Source organism: Myxine glutinosa, unplaced genomic scaffold, assembly GCF_964187855.1.
Source record: "Myxine glutinosa unplaced genomic scaffold, kmMyxGlut1.1 SCAFFOLD_3570, whole genome shotgun sequence".
Lineage (NCBI taxonomy): Eukaryota > Metazoa > Chordata > Myxini > Myxiniformes > Myxinidae > Myxine > Myxine glutinosa.
In genome coordinates this window covers 23,828-29,856 of record NW_027619662.1, presented here as the reverse complement: position 1 = coordinate 29,856, position 6,029 = coordinate 23,828, and positions in this window count along the sequence as shown.

The window sequence follows — 6,029 nt, the reverse complement described above, 5'->3', positions numbered from 1 at the left end:
CACACAAAAATCTTAATAACAATATTACCTGAAACTAAAAATCCTACAAGTATATAATAACAACAAAGGCAGAAGTGACGGATCCACTAACTAACTCAGGAACCGATATGTTATATGCCATTGCCACGGGTGTCGCTCCGCAGAACCATAACGATATCAATGGTATAGGTAGCTATGGGTACAAAAAGGGATCCCAATTATGCCAATTGTTTTGTCTGTTTTATTGAAGAACAGGTTTTTTTTCTCAATGTGATGGTCCAACACCAGCCTTTTTTTTTGGACACTACATACACTACATGACCAAAAGTATGTGGACACCCGAACATCGAACATCTCATTCCAAAATCATGGGCATTAATATGGAGTTGGTCCCCCCTTTGCTGTTACAACTGCCTCCACTCTTCTGGGAAGGCTTTCCACTAGATGTTGGAACATTGATGTGGGGATTTGCTTCCATTCAGCCATAAGAGCATTAGTGAGGTCAGGCACTGATGTTGGGCGATTAGACCTGGCTCGCAGTTGGCATTCCAATTCATCCCAAAGGTGTTCGATGGGGTTGAGGTCAGGGCACTGTGCAGGCCAGTCAAGTTCTTCCACACCGATTTTGACAAACCATTTCTGCATGGACCTCGCTTTGTGCACGGGGCATTGTAATGCTGAAACAATAAAGGGCCTTCCCCAAACTGTTGCCACAAAGTTGGAAGCACACAGTCGTCTAGAATGTCATTGTATGCTGTAGCATTAAGATTTCCCTTCAATGGAACTAAGGGGCCTAGCCCGAACCATGAAAAACAGCCCCAGACCATTATTCCTCCTCCACCAAACTTTACAGTTGGCACTATGCATTTGGGCAGGTAGCGTTCTCCTGGCATCCGCCAAACCCAGATTCGTCCGTCGGACTGCCAGATGGTGAAGCGTGATTCATCACTCCAGAGAACGTGTTGCCACTGTTCCAGAGTCCAATGGCGGCGAGCTTTACACCACTCCAGCCAACTCCTGGCATTGCGCATGGTGATCTTAGGCTTGTCAGCAATGGGTGTGGCTGAAAGAGCCGAATCCACAAATTAGAAGGGGTGTCTGCATACTTTTGGTCATGTAGTCTAGACGATTGTATTGGTTTAACCTCCTGTAAAAATGTCTGAACTTAAATAATAATTAATTAACTTCATTAATTATTTTGACCCACCTCTCAACTATGCATGGGAGATTTCAGATACCTTACTTCTGTTACATTTTTGGATTTCAAACTTTCTGTGGTAGATACTGGTTTAATGACAACTGCTCACTACAAGCTACCAGCCCCACACAGCTACCGAAAGCACTCATCTTCTCATCCTTCTCATGTTAAGAACTGCATTCCTTATTCCCAGTTTCTGAGGCTCTGTCGTCTCTGCAATGACGATTTGAACTTTGGATACAAAGCCAGTGAAATGTGTCAATTCTTCACAGATCGTGACTATCCCAGCTCACTTGTGGAAAATTCCCTCAACCGTGTCCGACCAATCAGCAGACAAAAGGTTATTTTTCCAAAAACAAAACCTGACGATGATGAACGAATACCTCTCACTTTGGTGCATCATCCCATCTTGCAGTTAAAACATTTTTACAAAGAAACTTTAAAATCCTACAGGATGACAGAGAAACTACTTCCATCTTCTCTCAACCACCTCTGTTTTCAAACAAACGAGACAAACTGTCGAGAATTTTCTCATTCGTCTGCTTCACTCAGTCTTATTAACACATGGTGCTAGTCCACACATAATTACTGACTTGTCATGTTTTTATGACCAGCTACGATGGGCACTAAATTACATTACAGTACAGTACTATACTTTGAAAAGGCAACACTGACCGAAATCTCCCAAACCAAAAAGTAAAGAAAAATTGTGGTTGTAATACAATATTGTTGCATGCTCAAAACTCAAGACCACTCACAAGACACACTCAGATTACTACGCTCAAGAAAGCAGCAACCACAGCCCAAGTCATGGAGTTGGATTCCGAGCATTTGGAGTAAACAGGCCATTTCACCTAATGCTATGAATACAGGACTTGTGCCCCAATGTCGGAAATAGGAGACGCACTCTTTAAAAACAACTTACACACTTTAACCAAATTACACGGACTTTAATAACCCTATCCGAAACAAAGCAAATGCACAAAAATAACAGTTGACCGAAATATGTGAGCACATTGCGATGTTGTGTCGAGAACTTGATGATCAACTTGATGATGCAGTGAGCTCTAGAGGCAGTTAAGCTGATTTATAATGGTGAGCAATAGAGACAGCAACAACTATTTTACCAAGTCCACACATAATAGACGTTAAAAGTTCTGTGTCGCATGGTGATGCGAAGAAACGGTGTTTTGTTTCATGTCTCCTTGCAAAGTGTGCTGTTTATATTGACAAGCAATTTTTATGGATGGGTTCATTCCCCCAGAATAATGGACTGAGTGACTTGTAATACCCACCTGCTTCTGGTGGGGGTTGGTATTACAAGTAACAGTTGACCAAAAACCTGTTGACCAAAATCCACTGTACAATACACATTTACATGAGAAAGTTGGTGTGAGAAAGTTGGTGGTGTGCTTTATACCGTGTACCCCTCAATCCTCCCCCAGCCCTCCCCCTTGCACAGATCTACCAACGTCCCTGTTCTCTTCTGTTGTTGTGCTTGTGTGCTTCCCTCTCCCCCCTCCCCCTTGTCTCCCACTCCCTTCATTGCATGTTGTATGTGTCTGTGCATGTTTTCATGTTCAATGTGTTAGCTCTTACACGAGCCTCGATTCTGTATCCAAAAAAAAAATAAAATCGGATGAAAATTGAGGATTTTAGAAACTTGAAAAAGGGGTTGACCTTCGGCCTATGTTGACCTTTTGGCCGATGTTGATCTCAAAAATAGTTGTTGGTTGAATTCAGTTAGCTGATCTGAAAATCCTATTCAAATTTCAAGTCAATCGGATGAAAATTGAGGATTTTAGAAATTCGAGAAAATGTGGTTGATCTTTGGCCTTTGTTGACCTTTGGCCTATGTAGACCTTGTGACCTATTTTGACCTCAAAAATAGTTGTTGGTTGAATTCAGTTTACTTCTATGAAAATCCTATTCAAATTTCAAGTCAATCGGATGGAAATTGAGGATTTTAGAAATTTGGAAAGGTCGTTGACCTTTTGGCCTATCTTGATCTCAAAAATAGTTGGTGGTTGAATTCAGAGTTAGCTTATCTGAAAATCCGATTAAAATTTCAAGTCAATCGGATGAAAATTGAGGATTTTAGATATTTTGGAAAAAGTGGTTGACCGTTGGCCTATGTTGACCTTTTGACCTCAAAAATAAATAGGATTTTGTCGGACCACAAACACTACCATTTGGTGAAGTTTCATGAAGATCGATTTAAAATTGTGACCTGCAGGCAAGTATAAGTGAGCGGACAGACAAACAAACACATACACAAACACACACAAACCGGAGGGATCAACATACTTGTCCAAAAATATTTTTTTGCCAACTAACAAACAGACAGGGGAGAAAACATAACCTCCATCCACCCTTGGTGGCAGAGGTAATAAAATAAAGGTTTTTCAAAGCTTTAAAATATATATATATACTTTTTTTGGGAAGTTTACTGCCGTTGATACACCGTATTTTACACCAACTTATTAAAAATGTTACATTAGTTATTCACACCTGTTGTTTGTGTACTTTATGACATCCCTAAAAAGAGTAATTTTCCTGTTTGGAATGATTTTCAATTTTTGTTTGACTGGCAGGCAGGCAGACAGACTATAAAAACTACCTGACTCTGCGCATGTGCGCTTGGAATGAGATTCCATACAATTTGCCAAATTCAGAGTGAATGCACTGCTCAACTGTAGATTCCTGTTCCAATCGATATTCCGATTCTTGTTCTATAGTGTTCAAAATATAAAATTGAATTTAAATTAAGCCTTTACTCCATCATAGACTGAAGCCTGTAGACAGACAGACACAGTGAAATGATTGCTTAACTCTGTTTTGCGTGTGGGTTAATAAGCAGACGGACACTTCTCAAATTATATATCTATAGTATGATAGCATTGCAAGACATTGTGAGGAAAGCTCCTGCTTCGCTGTGGGATATCCCAGCATGATGAGCAGTTCGACAGAAGCCAATAAGCCTTGCAATATGGTGTGGACACCGTGCCCAGCTATGTTGGTCACACACATGCGGAGGTCTGATTAACGCCAGGCCTCTGAGGTGTTCCCTGCCTCGAAAGGAGAACCCAATGGCACGATTTAAATGTGATGCAAAACGATCTCGACGAAGCATCTTCACCATCGTCACACTCTTTGATCTGCTTCCTCTGTCGATCTGCTTCTTTCTCCTCATCCCACACCCCATTCCTGCGGCCCTCGGTCATAATTTTTGTACCTAGAAAACCTGGCACACTTAATGATTCTAAAATTAAATGCTTCAAAGTTGTTCACAAACAGAACATGACAGACTAACATCAACACCAATGAGAGAGAGAGACCCTTGCAAGTAACAGGAATAATTATTGACAAAATTATGGGTCGGAACACTAACCCATGACGTGAAATGTCTCCACCAACTCCACAACAAGTGTAAGCAGAGTACCAGCCAAAGTCTAGCACCTAGAGGGCACAGATGGGATATTTGTGGGAAGGCCTGTCGATAAAGAATTGGACTGTTTCGGCGTCGCAGGAAATGCAGTTCAGGATGATGAAACTTTTCTTCTGGCCCGTGTAAATCTCACGAAAATGGAGGGGTACCATACATGCGATAACAAAACAATAATAATTGTGCACATACATAATTAATTATAAGCCTGGTGTTGGCTTAGCGGTTAGACTGCTAGCTTGGGATCCGAGGATCCTGGGTTCGAATCCTGGTCGATTGCTGAATTAATGCCAGGGGGTTGACTCAGCCTGTCATCCTTCTGAGGTCGGCAAATTGAGTACCAGTTCACTGGTAATTATCTGTGTGTCGTAAGAGGCGACTAACAGGGTTGGCAGCAGGAAGGGCATCCGGCCGTATAACATTGCTTCAAAAAGGGGACCACGGTGCCCAAAAAAGGCCAAAAATGGCCTCTAAAGGTGGTTCCTTGTTCCTTATACATAATGAATTCCATAAAACATTGCTTCAAAAAGGGGACCACGGTGCCCAAAAAAGGCCAAAAATGGCCTCTGAAGGTGGTTCCTTGTTCCTTATACATAATTAATTCTCAGTACTATAATATTGTTATGTTTGTAGGGGGTAGTGATACCATAGACCAGGTAGAGTATATACAGTAGATTAGTGTGCTCTGACTGTCGTGAAGAAGAAGGACCACCTTGATGTACTATAAGTAGGGATCCGGTTGACCGTGTGTCGTGTAAGTTTACCTTTGTCCCCATTACGAGGAGTGGGGTATGTTAATTAGCTCAGGAATTATGGGTAATTTATCCCCTGTATGTCATTTCCTCTGTTCTTTATTCCTATGTCCCTTTTGGCACCACACCATAGACACCTAACCAAGCCATGCCATGGACTCCCCATTAAGCTCACTAATTAATAATACCACCGGCGCCAGGCATGAAGCACTGCCGCTGACAACACTGACTTTGAAAGCACACGGGACGAACGATCTGTGAGGCCACTCACCGAGGAGCTGTGATTGGGTGGGATTTTGATTGATAGAAAGGACGGGTAAGATGGAACTCGCTGATAGGGTCGGGATGGAGACGTGTTGAGATGACGTCAGAGCCCGAGGAACAAAAGATTTTGTTCCCGACATTTTGACCTTGCTCTGACGCATGGGGAGTTCAGAACGCTCTGACCGTTATTGGTCGCTCTTGCGCATTCTCGCCCTGAACCTCGTACAAACGGTGGCATTTTGCTTTCGGGCTCAAGGAAGCGATCGTGAACGGCCGTGTTTGGAGATCTTGCTGGTGGTCGTGAGGAGGTTGAGCCACGGCCCGGGAACTATGGTTTTCCATGCGGAGGACGGGTGGACGAGCACGGCGTGGAAGAGCGGGCTGCATGCCT